This window comes from Carettochelys insculpta, chromosome 4 (assembly GCF_033958435.1).
Source record: "Carettochelys insculpta isolate YL-2023 chromosome 4, ASM3395843v1, whole genome shotgun sequence".
NCBI lineage: Eukaryota > Metazoa > Chordata > Testudines > Carettochelyidae > Carettochelys > Carettochelys insculpta.
This window is the reverse complement of record NC_134140.1, coordinates 112037338-112052928: the sequence shown is the minus strand read 5'-3', so window position 1 is coordinate 112052928 and position 15591 is coordinate 112037338.

Genomic DNA, 15591 nt, shown 5'->3' with positions numbered 1-15591 from the left:
GGATGAAGAAGAAGGGTATGTCTCAAAGTGTCAAAAGCAGCCAATAGGCCAAGAAAGACAGATTGGGTTGCACTGGATGTTGGGTTAACCACCCCAAGTTTTTTAATAAGTATAATTTAGTTAATGAGGACTGATTTTTACTAAGTACTTGAACTCAGGTGGTTCATACTTACAGGCTCCAAGCATCTGTGGTACTTATATCAAGAATCACTTCCTCTGAAAATAGAATAAAAATAAAACAAATCCAGATTCTCTAGCTGGAGCATTTACATTTGTAGCTAGTGCTTAATTTGTATTAAAAGAGGTGCTATGGTTAAATCAACTTTTTTATGTCCACAATGGAAGAAACAAGGCCAAAAGTGAGGGGGCTCAGACCTGGAAAGCTCTGGCAGAAATTAAGCACTTCTTGGCTACGTCTACACGTGCACGCTACATCGAAATAGCTTATTTTGATGTAGCGACATCGAAATAGTCTATTTCGATGAATAACATCTACACATCCTCCAGGGCTGGCAACGTCGACGTTCAACTTCGACGTTGGGCAGCACCACATTGAAATAGGCGCTGCGAGGGAACGTCTACACGCCAAAGTAGCACACATCGAAATAAGGGTGCCAGGAACAGCTGCAGACAGGGTCACAGGGTGGACTCAACAGCAAGCTGCTCCCTTAAAGGGCCCCTCCCAGACACAGCTGCACTAAACAACACAAGATCCACAGAGCCGACAACTGGTTGCAGACCCTGTGCATGCAGCATGGATCCCCAGCTGCCGCAGCAGCAGCCAGAAGCCCTGGGCTAAGGGCTGCTGCCCACGGTGACCATAGAGCCCCGCAGGGGCTGGAGAGAGAGCGTCTCTCAACCCCTCAGCTGATGGCTGCCATGGCGGACCCCACTATTTCGATGTTGCGGGACGCGGATTGTCTACACGTGACCTACTTCGACGTTCAGCTTCGAAGTAGGGCGCTATTCCCATCCCCTCATGGGGTTAGTGACTTCGACATCTCGCCGCCTAACATCGATTTTAACTTCGAAATAGCGCCCAACACGTGTAGCCGTGACGGGTGCTATTTCGAAGTTGGCGCCGCTACTTTGAAGTAGCATGCACGTGTAGACGCGGCCCTTGAATCACAAATTTGTATTCAATACAGGGGCCTTTTCAACAGTTCACATTTGACTATAGTTGAAATTCTACAGGTCCAGTGACCCTACACTGGATAATTATAGTCAGCAATTTCTAGAAAGTGGAGATGCACTCAGAGGACCACAAAAGCCTATGTTTCTCGGAAGAAGGGACTTTAAGAATTCAGTGTGATGGCTTGGGTCTTTAATTCCCCCAAAGGCTTCAGAAGTTAATGGACTGAATTTGTCTGAATTCAGGAGGCCATGTATTTAGTTTTTCTGGATGGAATTGTTTTGGTGAGGAATATCCAAGAGGATTAAAGTTGATTGGAGTTCATGTTCAGCTTGCTGCAGCAGACTGGCTTGAATTTTGAGCCACCCAAATGTAACTGGAAGTTCCGGGTGCAGAATTCAGACCGTATAATTTCTGCAGGGGGTTGGTCTGCCAAGATAGATGTCACAACACACATGCCCCATTCTCTGAAAATGTTAACTACAGGGAGAAACTTTCTGGGTCTTGTTTCGTATCAGAGGAGATTTCTTTCTGATTTTGCTTCAATAGCAGAGCCTATATAGAGCCCAAAAGAAAAGGGAACATAATATAAATTAATAGCAACTTGCCAGAAGTTTTCCAACCATTTAAGACATGGCTTTAACGTTACTTTTGTTACAGGCTTAAACTTTCTCATCTGGCACCCTCGGGACCTGACTGATGCTGGACAAAAGAATTTGCTGGATGATGGGATGTCAATAATTCCTTGAACATTACCAACACTTCCACTGCTTACTGGGCTCTTGGAAGACATGTGGGGGCAAATTAGAGCAAAATAACAGCAAAGAACACTGAGAACCAGGACTGGTGCCTTTAAACAAACTTCATAGGACCATGGGAAACTTGGGCAAACAGCCTGGGGTGGGAGGTGGGAGGCAGGGTGCCTGTTGTGATCTTGGGGTTCCATACAGGGGTCCTCCCGGGTCAGGCAGATTCTTGTTTGGGATTTGTCAGGTCCCAACCATGTCAGACCAGGGAGGTGCAACCTGTCATGACAATATCAGGAAAGTGGAATAGTTTTTTTTTTTTTTTTTAAAAAAAAGATAAAAGCCTTGCCATATTTTCTTAAGGATACTAGGCTGAGTGAAAGAACATAGTTTTTTTAAAAAGTGACTGAAAATGAATGAAGTGGCAGTTGTAGCCTCACATGTTGAGGTTGCTGTGCCAAAATAGTACACAGACAAAGAAGTGTAGCATGTGGAGGTGGTGAAGAACTGCGTAGGCGCTGTCTGGCACTAGGAGAGGAGACAGTAGTCAGCTCAAGGAGGAAGTCCAAGCCAAGAATTGGGCCTGAGATTCTCGTCTGAACAGAGAAATCTGGCAGGAGGCCAAGAGGCAGCCCCTGGAATGGAGCAGGCTGTGGTGAGAAACTTAACAAAAGTGAAGTAACTGCAACTCCAGTGATAGACTCTGGAGCAGCACTCTCCTTTAGGGAACAGAGCAGGGAGGGTTGTAAAGGCAACCCATGAAGGTTTTTGTTTATATTTCATGGCTTGGGATACTGTTTGGAGACTGTGTGGGAGGGTCTAGGGAGTCCTTCCCCGAACGAAGGGTGAAAGTAGAAAGTATGTGGGGGACAAGGCCTGAGACAGGTTGAGTAGAAAGAAGTCCAGAGAAGTAGCAGCACAGAGTCCAGTGTAGGGAATCTTAACCATCTGTTTTGGGGTCCCTGAACTGAAACCCAGAGGAGAGGAAGGACCTGAGTTTCCTTGGTAGTCACTGGTAAGGTGAAACGTGTCCCTGAGAAGAAGCCTCTTATCATAACATGGATAAGGACAACATAGAGCCATAAGAAGATAAGCCCTGAAAGAGGGGTGGAAAGTCAGGGCCAAAGAGATTTGTGAATACATTACACTGTTAGTTATTGGACTTTCCATTAGTCTGGAAGGCAAGAAACTGTAAAGTGACCTGACAAGGGGGTGAGTAAAGAGATGGGTCTGTGGGACTGGAGTGTTGTCAGCCTGTTATATTACATCCAGCCATGAAAGGTCATCCACACCTCCTCTTCCCTCTTTCAGTGAGGATCCTTCCAGGTGCCCTTTGAGGCAGGAGTGAGGGAACTCCTTTTCTCCCTCCACAGCCTATCTCTGGGAGATGTCATCAACAAACGTTTGTTTTGACTGTTCTCTTTGCTAATGTATCTGTAGTGAGTCAGTATGGCCTCGTGCTGACTCAGAGGCAGAGGAGGCTGTGCAGAGGCCCTGGTGGATGGGCCCGGAGCCAGAACACCAGTGGCCCGCCCCTCAGAGGGAGGGGACCAGGGCTAGAAGGGCCAAGGGCAGGGCTCGGGACCCATTAAAACCCGGGCCTCCGAGCAGGGAGGAGGCGCCTGCATGAGCTCCCCAGCGCCAAGGGCAGAGGGCCTGTCACCGCCTGGCCAGGCCAGAAGAGCAAGCCCCCAGCGGCCCCGAACACCCCGGATCCAGATGCCCCAGGGGGACTACTCGGACTTCCCAGACCTGTCAGGACCCTCACGCCAACAGAGACCCCCCGCCTTGGAGGAAGCCCCGGACGTGGCCAGACCAGCGAGGGTGAGCGACTCCGAGACCCCAGGAGCGGCCTGCCCCAGAGTCCCGGTGGACCCCTGCAACCCCCAGGTCCAGGATCGCCTCGGGCCCACCGTGCTACCGCCGCCAAACTATCCCAATGACATCGACATGAGCGACTGGCCAGAGCCCCCGAAGGTGGATGATTTGGAGGAGACCGACCCCGCGGGACCCCCTGACCAGATGGACTGGGACCTTCCCCCACTGGAGGTAGAGGTAGGAAGTGGCCCAGGGAACGACGCTCCCGAACCCATGGCAGTGTGTTGTGGCCTGGATCCCCACTGCCGTGGTCGTGTGTGAGCGACCCCCAGGGCCCCGGGCCGGGTCACAGTGGAGTGGGAGGGCCTGCGACCCCCTACCCCCCCTCCTTGACAGGGTCAGCCCACGCTGGGCCTGTCCTCAAACCCTCGTGCTGTTGCCCCGCCCCAAACTGAGGGCTGGGCCTGTGCTCAAACCCTGGTGCTGCTGCCCCGCCCTGAACTGAGAGCTGGGCCTGTGCTCAAACCCTTGGGCTGCTGCCCCACCCTGAACTGAGGGCTGGGCCTGTGCTCAAACCCTGGTGCGGCTGCCCCACCCTGAACTGAGGGCTGGGCCTGGACTGTATTATTATTGTGAACTGCTGCCTTGCCCTAGACTGAGGGCTGGGCCTGTATTGTATTGCAACGGTGAACTGCTGCCCCACCCCGAACTGAGGGCTGGGCCGGTGTTATAACCCTCTTTTGGTTACCGCCCACCCTAGGCCCAGGACTGGGCGTCCCAGGACTCCTACAGTATCGTAAATTGACTTCTCCAACAAGCAGGTTGCATTCCTCCCATTCTGCCCATCAGAAGCAGGAAAGTCCCCCCTGTCAAAATCAATGGAACAACCATTTTATCCTCTTAGACTCACCTCAAACTCTTACGTCTCCAAAGATACATACAGAAAACCCCCTACAACAGCTAAGCAAGTGGCAAGCTGAGATCAGTGCTACGAACTAAAAGTTGTGTGCAACTTGCTATATTTATGACTCTGTCTCTTCATCCCACAGCCAGGCCCACTCATTTGTCTCTTCCACTACATGTAGCTCTTTTGATGGAAAGGGAGGGACCACAATACATCTTGTTCAGGGAGGTAAGAAAGATGGAAAAGCCAAAGCTGTTAAGGGAAACATACACATTTTATTCACACTATTTTTGTACTTAACAGGGAGCAAACCCTTAAATAATGGAGGGGACTTCATATTTATGGTTTAAGAAGCACTTAGTCTGCAGCTGATGTCATCTTAACAAAAAAAGGTGGTTACTCAATAGTAGACACAAAATATGTTGCCAGTCAATACATCTGTTTTTAGAATGAAGGCCAGTCTCTTTTCAGTTTTATTACTGTGTATTGTTTCTACTCTTTTGTTGTTGTTGTTGCTGTTCCTTTCACCCATTTTAAAGAAATGTTTTGCATGACCATACTTGGGTTCTCTAGAAAACTGGGCTATAATTTATAAATTAGGCTATAATTGTCTAGGTACCTAAAACTTTGTGGAAGATCTGGTATGACACTTGAACTGAGCACTTCTCCTGAAGCATTACAGTAAGAGGAAAGAAACATTCCTTTGATCAAACGAGCATGGAGGTAAGTAGGTAACTCTGATGCTGGGGTGATCTTACCAAAACAGTAGGGATGAATGTGGGATTTGCAGGACATCGTGTTTAGAATGCTTTTGTCCCTCAGTAGATATTCTCAACCACTTTAGGACCCCAAACTTCTCTTCCTTAGAAGGACGTAAGTCGTTCATCTTCATGGGAGTAGCTTACTTCCCTGCTGGTGCGTATGGCTGGGGATAGACGAGGGATTTTACCACTTCTCACCCTTATCTGCACTTTCCTTCACAGGAAGTGTTGGGTAATTGCTGTGCTCTTCGGCACAATTTGAATCACAATCTGAGCAGGGGAATAAGGCTGTGTCTACACTCCATGTTTTTTTTATAATACTTTTTTTGATGTCCCAAAGTCAAAATAAGTAAAGTCAAAAAATTGCATTCACACAGCCACAATATTGTGGAATGGAGTGCACATATTTAAAGGGCCCCAGTCCGAAACACGTGCTTTCCTGGGAAAAAAGCAACAGAACTCCCAGTGCCAGCTACAGCTACTATCTACCTGGGCATGATGGGAACCCTCCTTGGCAGCCAATAAAGCTGATAATAGCTGTGCATTTTTCATATTCAACCTCAAAGTGTGTGTGTGGGGGGGTGGGTCAATGAAAATCATTTGCAGACCTAGAGGTGTTATTTCCAGGAAAAAGCCCTCTTATCTCAATGGTGAGGGACAGCTCAGTGGTTTGAGCATTGACCTACTGAACCCAGGGTTGTGAACTCAATCCTTGAGGAGGCCATTTAGGGGTCTTGGGGCAAAGAGATTTAAAAAAATAAATTGTGACCTATGGTGATAGGCCCTGCAGTGAGTTCAGGGGACTGGAGTCTGTGACTTTTATTTTGGCAGATGAAATTTAATGGGGGTAAGTGTAAGATAATGCACATTGGGAAAAATAACTCCAATTATACATACAATATGAGGGGGGCAAATTTAGCTACAACAGATCAGGAAAGGGATCTTGGAATTATAGTGGATAGTTCTCTGAAAACATCCACACAGTGTGCAGTGGCAGTCAGTAAAGCAAATAGTATGTTAGGAATAATTAAAAAAGGGATAGAAAATAAGACTAAGAATATCTTATTTCCCCTATATAAAACTATGGTACACCCACATCTTGCGTACTGCGTGCAGATGTGGTCTCCTCACCTCAAAAAAGATATATTGCCATTAGAAAAGGTTCAGAAAAGGGCAACTAAAATGATTAGGGGTTTGGAACAGGTCCCGTATGAGGAGAGGCTAGAGAGACTGGAAATTTTCAGTCTAGAAAAGAGGAGACTGAGGGGCAATATGATAGAGGTATATAAAATCACAAATGGTGTGGAGAAAGTGAATACAGAAAAGTTACTTACTTGTTCCCATAATATAAGAACATAGTGTAGTTCAAAGTTGTCCAGTCACTTTGAAGTACTGGAAGGTGAGCCATGGCTAGACGTGTGCTGGCACTTTGAAGTTGAACACTTCAAAGTTGCCGCAGGGGGGAATTTGCTTAATGAAGTGCTGCATATGTACTGCAGCACTTCATTAATAAACTTCCGACACCCTAATTACCATCCTCCCTTCGAAGTAGGGAGCTAATGTAGACAAGCCCTTTAAGTTTAACACTTCGAAGTTGCCACGGGGGAGAATTAGCTTAATGAAGTGCTGCATATGCAGCGCAGCACTTCATTAATAATCTCCTGACATCCCTACTTACCATGCTCCCTTTGAAGCAGGGAGCTAGTGTAGACAAGCCCCTGGAGAGGAAAGCAGGGCACGTCGAGCTGCCTGTCCCAGTTTATGCCATCTATGAACTCCTGTTAGAGCAGCTCTCCAGCCCTGAAAGTTTCTATGATCAGAAGGGTACTAGAATTGCAAAGTGAATGGTTCTCTGGCTGTGTTTGCATCATGTTTGCATTCACTTTCTGCAAATATTCTAGAAAATGAGTTCACTGCCAACTATGTCACCCAAAAGCAGCCTGTCTGAAGTGAATATAATTGCAGAATATTAACAGAGAGGAAGCTGTGCTAGTCTATGCACTATCAAAACAAAAAGCAGTCAAGTAGCACTTTAAAGACTAGCAAAATAGTTTATTAGGTGAGCTTTCGTGGGACAGACCCACTTCTTCAGACCATAGCCAGACCAGAATGGATTCAATATTTAAGGCACAGAGAACCAAAAACAGTAAGCAAGGAGGACAAATCAGAAAAAAGATAATCAAGGTGAGCAAATCAGAGAGTGGAGGGGTGGGGGGGAACGTCAAGAATTAAATTGAGCCAAGTATGCAGACGAGCCCCTATAGTGACTCAGAAAGTTCCCGTCCCGGTTTAAACCATGCATTAATGTGCTGAATTTGAATATAAAAGCCAGCTCGGCTGTTTCCCTTTCCAGAACAGTGTGATAATTCTTCTTCAGTAACACACATACCTTTAGGTCATTGACAGAATGCCCTATTCCATTAAAATGTTGATTAACTGGTTTGTGGATCTGGAGTGTTTTGATGTCTGTTTTGTGCCCATTGACCCTTTGTCTAAGGGAGTTAGAAGTCTGTCCAATATACAAAGCATCTGGGCATTGCTGGCACATGATGGCATATATGATGTTAGTAGAGGAGCATGAGAAAGTGCCCGTGATTCTGTGAGTAACCTGGTTAGGTCCAGTGATGGTATTTCCAGAGAAGATATGTGGACAAAGCTGGCAGTGGGCTTGGTTGCAGGTAAAGGTTCCAGGACTGGTATTCCCGGGGCATAGACTGTGGCTGTTAGTGAGGATCCTCATGAGGTTGGGAGGTTGTCTGTAGGAGAGAACAGGCCTGTCACCTAGGGCCTTCTGGAGTGTGGCATCCTGATTAAGGATAGGTTGTAGGTCTTCAATAATTCGTTGCAGTGGTCTGAGTTGGGGGCTGTAGGTGATGACCAGTGGTGTTCTGTTCTTGGCTTTTTTGGGCCGATCTTGGAGTAGCTGGTCTCTGGGTATTCGTGTGGCCCTGGTGATTTGTTTTTTTACTTCTCTAGCTGGGTAATTCAGGTTTATGAATATTTGGTAAAGTTCTTGTAGTTTTTGGTCTCTGTCAGTTGGATCAGAGCAAGTGCGATTGTACCTAAGAACTTGACTGTAAACAATGGATCTAGTCACGTGTGCAGGATGGAAACTAGAAGGGTGTAGATAAGTATAGTGATTAGTAAGTTTTCGGTACAGTATGATACTGATCAGGCCATCCTTGATTAGTACTGTAGCGTCCAGGAAATGTATTTCTTGCATGTTGTAATCGAGGCATAAGTTGATGGTGGGGTGTAGATTGTTAAAGTCTCTGTGGAATTCTTCTAGAGCCTCTGTACCATGGGTCCAAATCATAAGTTAATTTTGCTTAATTTTATATGGCTAGACATTCAAAATGCAGTGCCACTTTTATGGAACTTTTGTCCCATGCCCCACAGTTGTATACCTATAGGTATCTGCAAGTGGCTGTACCAGATTCTAGAGCATTTTAATCTATTGAACAACAGGCTCAAGGCACTTTGAAACTGGATAGTGAACTATAAATCTAACCCTGTAAATAACATCTTTAAAGATTATCTGCATAGTTTCCTCTAAATCTTTCCACGTGTAAGGCCAATGGACTTTTAGGTGTAGGATTAATATCAGATGGGTAGCCAAGTTAGTCTATATCTTCCAAAACATCTAGCAGTCCTGTGGCACCTTATAGACTAACAGATTTTTGGAGCATAAGCTTTCATGGGCAAACACCCACTTCATCAGATGCATGAGTGGAGGATTTAAACCCTCTTCTGGTACCTCCCACTCATGCATCTGACGAAGTGGGTCTTTGACCACGAAAGCTTACACTCCAAAAAAATCTGTTATTCTATAAAGTGTCACAAGACTTCTTGTTGTTTTAGATACAGGAGGGATAGAACCTGTCACCTCAGGCCATATGCACTACTGCATGAGCCAAAAGCTCACTGACTCTCAGTCAAGGTAATAGAACACAGACCTCACCCTTTCTTGTCAATGGTCTCAGTGCATCTGGGGTTACATACTTTTCTCAGCTGAGGATGTGGATCCCAAGCTTTTGAGACCTTCCAGCAGTTCACCTAGCTGAGCACCCAGCTGTAAAGCTGACAGGCCTGGGTTTACGTTAGAAGGGAATGAACCTGTAATCATAGGGGCTAAAGCCAGGCACTCTCTTGCATGACATAAAAGACTCAGACAGGTAGCTGTGTTAGTCTCTAGCTTCACAAACAAGAAGTCCTGGAGCACAACTTTCAGCTGAGAGCAGAGATTTCGCTCTCTCCTGTCAGCGATCTCAGTGACTCTGGGGTTACATGTAAACGTTACCTAGCAGGTCTTACAGTTTAAAATTTGAAACTCCTAAATTTTATTGAAAAAAAACCACATTAAGTGTTATAGCTAAAAAGAAACCTTTTGTTCAAGGCAAAACAAGTCTTTTAAAACACTTTTTAACATGCCAAGAATTTCAGAAAAAGTTTGTTTTGGTGCAACCCTAAATGTATTGTCAGAATTATCAGAGGAACCTAAAATCTATTTGCACAAGCCTAAGGGCTATGGTAAGGTGGTGCTTCAGAATATGTTAATGAAGCTCTTCCATGAATATGCAGTGCTTCATTAGCATAATGGCAGCCTTGCACGCTTCGAAACTGACAGTTTCGAAATGCACACCGCCCATATAGCCAGGGGGCCTTGGAAACAACTCCCCTGATTTCAAAAGCCCCTTCTTACCAAAACCAGATGGATGCATCTGACTTTTGGATGCATCAGACTTCCCAAAAGTCAGATGCATCTGATGAAGCGGGTCTTTGCCCACAAAAGTTTATGCTCCAAAGTATCTGTTAGTCTATAAGGTGCCACAGGACTTCTCGTTGTTTTTGAATAGACAGACTAACTCTGCTATCTCTCTGATACGTAAGGCACACAGTAAACTCTTTCATATCCAGAATTCTATCACCTGGAACTCTCATATAGCTGGCACTTCAACCGTAAGTAAATTTTAGTTACATTTTCCATAAGTACAGTATAGTGAAAGTAAACACAAATAAATACAGCAAATACAGTGTAATTTTTCAGTGTACAGTACTACTGTTGCTGGTAAATAAAGTACTCTGCCTACATTTTTGTTTTGTTTCTTAATATCTAATCTTGTTTTTATTTAGTGTTTTGCATTGCTAGGTATACCTCTCTGTTACCCTGAATATTTGAATATCTGGCAATCTCCCAGTCCCAGAGCTACTGGATATGAAATGTTTATTGCATAACACTTAAAGGAAAAAGTAAACCAGTGAGACTAAAGTTACCAGTGGCTTAGCTCAAAGAGCAGCATTTTATCATCCACGGATGATATAAAAACTGAAGTTAATAATTTTAAAGATGCAAAATTATTGCTATGGAAACTAATTAGTTTTATTATCCCATCAAGGGAAATTAATGATGAGGTGGAAATTTGATTTCTAGCTTAAAGGGCAAGGCACAGACAAAAAATGACCTTTACAGTTTTGACAGCTGAAGGTGAGCAATAATTTGCAGGTGGATGGTACCTGCTGAGTCATAATGGGAACTGTTTTCTGCAACCACTTGTTTGAATTTGAAATGCAATGGTGTCAGTGGGAGTTTTGCTTGAATAAAGCCGGAAGGAAGGTGGCAGGATTTATATCTGGTACTAGAGAGCTTTATAATCTAGCATACAAAGACATAACAAAATCCAGTGGCTGAATGTTCAACTCAGGCTATACCTACACTACAATCTTAAACTGACCTATGTCAGGTTGACTTACAGCCCTTGTGATAATTACTGTGGTGACTGATGTCCACATTACCCTCCATCTGTTCTTGGTGCATGTCCTCACCAAAAGCACTTCCACCAACTGAAGAGGGGCATTGTGTGGGATTGAGAACCAGGGCGGGTCAGCTCCATGAGGTTCTCCCCTGGGAACCCAGTAGCCTAACAGAATTTCTGGCCTTCATACTCCCAGTGGGGACTGGAGTGGGGGCAGCTGATCAGGACTTCTCATTCTGGCAGGGAGAGCCACACCCTGGAGTCCAGACAGCTGTTGTGCTTACAGCAGGGAGTGGAGACACTAGTCAGCAGCTCAAACCCAGTGAACACAGGCTGAATACGAATCTAAGAGGGTCCCACATGACTGCACAAGTGGTGGAAGGCAGAGGTCTTGCGTATTTGTACTGGACAAGCTGTGTTCATACTTCCAGTGAGAGAAAATGGGTAGTAGTTGGCATACAATTTAGCAGAAACTTTTTTCATTGTTGTTGAAAAATATTTGTTCAAAACCTGCCAATGAAAACTCAGGCCTGTGCCAACCAGAGCTTTTCTTTTGCTACAAGTCTAGCTGTGTAATCAATCACTCCCTCTATTGCTTGACAGAGCCAAGAGTCTCCGTGTCAAAGTATGTCCCACATAATTATTCCTACGTTTCACCTAATCAACAATTGCTTCTAGTTACTGCATGGGCTGACTAACATCAACCCAAATCTAGCCTTGAGAAGGTGTTTAATTTGCCTGAATAAAAAAAAATCATTTGTAACAGAACCTTGGGGTAAGAAGCTTCAGGAAAAAAGCAGCACTGCTCCATGATCCTCTTTTCTTAATATGTCCTCTCACTGTTATGATTAAATTTAAGTACAGAGTACTTTCCACCAGAGCATATCTAAAAATACCTACTAATATGTATTTACTTTCCTCTGAGTTATTGTTTTTTAACTCACGTTTTTAACTCATGTTCTTAGAAGAAGGAGACACATAACTGTGTGACTAAAACAACTCTTACTGGGATTTTAATCTTGCATTTGTTAGGACACCACTTGTGCAGATGATGGCTTTTTCTCTCTCCATTGAGGTAATGAGGCAAACGCTTCAGCTGAATTACACTGGAGATTTTTGGCACTCTTTCAGACACCTCAAGGAAGAAAACACAATTGGTTCCAAATGTTGGTTCTCTCCTTCACTTTCTGAAGGGAGATGTCATGGCTCATTGTCTAGATCCTTTAGACATGGACCTTACATTTGGATGGGGCTGTGGCTCAACTGTGCAGCAGAGCATCAGGTGGATATCTGCTCCCTGACAGCTGTTTGAGGATTGGCTGGATGATAACATGGAGCCACAACCCTTTTTAAGTAGCCGGGTCAAGTGCTAAATATATGTGTACTAGGAACAGAGAAAGGAATCTACCATATAACATAACAATGCCAACACATCAGATACACTTGTTTGTTATTAGTCTGTGTATTGAAAAAGAGATTTAATAAAAAGTTAAAAATAATTTCATTTTTTTAGAAAAAAATTCAAAATCTTTTGGGAAAAACCCAGAAATGTTTGGTATTTGTGAAATTTTTCATTTTGACCTTGTGGCGAAATGCTAACCTCAGAAATGGTCTGGAGCATCCATGCAGCAGCAGATCTTCTTACCTCTTCTGCATCCTGCTACTGGGCTGGGTATTCTTATAGAATAGGGCTTTGAATCCCTGTCCTGTCCCCTTACTTCTGTGCTTCTTCATCTCTTTCATGCATCTTTCTTACTTGCTCTTTTCCCTTGACTTCCTTCCAGCCCTTCACCATTTGTTTCTCCTTCTGGTCTTTCAGCCCCAGGCTCATTTTCTTTTACACTCGTTCAAGATTACCGTGTTCTATGGGATTTGGAATAACCATATGCTCTTATTAATGCTACCTAGCTGGAGGACTCGGGCATCAGCTCTTGCTTTTATACAGTGGTGAATAAATCTAAAAATGTGGTTTAGTCGCCCACCCTCCTGCTTTCTTTCGCTTTTAACCCTTAATAATACCCATCAGTCTGGGACTGGCAAGGTGGGGAAGATGACATACCTTGGTAGCATTCAGGGATGATCAGAGATGAACCTACAGTGAACTGGTGAGCAACTGAGCTACAATACCAAGTGGTTGGGATAAGGACTGGAAGCCCAGAAAGTGATGTTCCCCAGAGATGGGCAGCAGCTGAATGGGATATGGATTGGAGTAGGAAGTGGTCCAGGGAAGGTGGCTGGAGGCTAATCCCATATGGAGACAGACAAAAAGCTGAACCAGCTTCACAAAGCCCTGAATCAGAAGATGGTGGAGAAGAGTTGGCTTGCATTTCTCTACATACTTTAGTTAGAGATCTTACATATACTTTTTTTTTAAATAAGGACAATGTGCACTATAAGTTTCTCTTCAAAGAAGTATCTGATGTCCACGTCAGCTAACCTATCTAAAAAACAGCCTTTTTTTCAGAACCCCATGAGCATAAAGATATCCAAAAGCTCCTTGCTTTGGATGTTCACTGCGCACTAGTTTTTAATCTGGTAAGAACAAAGACCTGTTGGATCTCTTTCCAGTTGTTTATTACCTGCATGGAACAAACGAGAGTGCACTTTATAACAAGGTAACAACTTTCCAAGTAGATCACTATCTGTATTACCATTACTACAAAATCAAGGACATTCAACAAGAGCACACTCAAACTTTATGGCATTTATGGGTAATGTTCCTAACATGGGCATCTACAGAGCAACAAGGTCTTCAGTCCATACCTTTCCTAACCATGAGAAGCATATAATAGTCAGCCTCAAAATTAACTAGTTACTTAACACTGCTTCCATTAATAGAATCACAGAAATGTGGAAGTGGAAGGAATCTCAGTTGATCATCTAGTTCAGCCCCCCTCAATATTATCTAGATCCACTCTGCCAGGCGCTTGTTTAACCTGCTCTTTAAAATCTCCCATGAAGGAGATTCCACAACCTCCCTAAGTAATTTGTTCCAGTATTTAACTACCCTGAAAGGAAATATTTCTTAACATCTAACCTCAGACTCACTTGTTTCAATTAAAGTCCTTTACTTTTTCTCCTGTCCTCATTGAGTAAGGAGACATATTTATTGTCCTACTCTTTATAACAAATGTGTATGTACTTAATGACTTATTATGACCCTTTTAGTGTTCTCTATGCCAGACTAAGCAGACCATTTTTTCCAACTTTTCCTGTAGGTCATGTTTTCTAGACTTTTAATAATTTTTATTGTTCTCCTCTGGACTTTGTTCAATGTGTCCACGTCTTTCCCAAAGTATGATGCACAGAAATGTACACAGTGCTCCATTTAAGGCATTGTCACTGTGAGTAGAGTGGAAGAATTATTTCTTGTGTCTTGCTAATGCATCCCAGACTGATAGTCTCTTTTTCTGCAACAGTTTTATTTTGTGACTCATTTAGTTTGTGATTCACTGTAATGCCACATTCTTTTTCTGCAGTATTCTCTCAAAGGTAGTTGTATGCCATCCTGTACTTGTACAATAGATTAGTCCTTCCTAAGTGGAGTACTTTAAATCTCTTCTTTATTGAATTTTATCCTGTTTATTCCAGATCATTTCTCCAGTTTTTCATGATGCTTTTAAATTCTAATCCTGTCATCCTAAGAGCTTGCAACCCCTCCCACCTTGGTATCATCTGCAGCATATTTTGGTGTACTTTCTATGCTATTTTCCAACTCATTTATGAAAATATTGAATAGAACTGGATCCTTGTGTGACCCCATTCAATATGCCTTATCAGCTTGCTTGTGAACCATAGATAACAACTCTATCATTATGGAAATGAGTATGGTTTTCCAACTAGTAGTGCAACTCCTTGTAGTTGGTTCATCTGGCTATATTTCCTCAGCTTGTTTATTAGAAGATTATTTGAGGTAGTATCCAAAGCTTTATTAAAGTCAGGTTATACCACATCTACTGCTTCCCTGTGTCCACAAGGCTTATTTATCACATTGCCTGTCTTCTGAAGTGTTTGTATTGTTGGCACTATCATCAGCATTTGAAAAGTATACATAGAGTAAAAGGAAACCTAGCACATTTCTGACATTGGATTGTGACAAGCTACTTCTATAATTCTACATATGTCTTTTTTTTTTTAAAGCTTGAAGTAAGAGAGTGGAAAACCAAAAAAAGCTCAGAGTCACATGGCTTAAGGAATACAATGTATATTAATATACTGATTTTTATCAATACAATGCCTCTTTTGTAATAGCCACACTTAAAAAAGACAGTTTATTCAAGGACTATAAATTTTCTGTGCATAAATTTCTTAAACGGAAATTGTACAGGAACAACTGGCAAGATTCTACAATACACCCACACAATATACAACCGCAAAGTTACTATGCTTAGCTTTTTGTAGACTGTCTGAACTCTCCCAGCAGAATATGTTAATATATCTTCATACTTGTGTGCATTTAAAACCTGGATATTTGAAG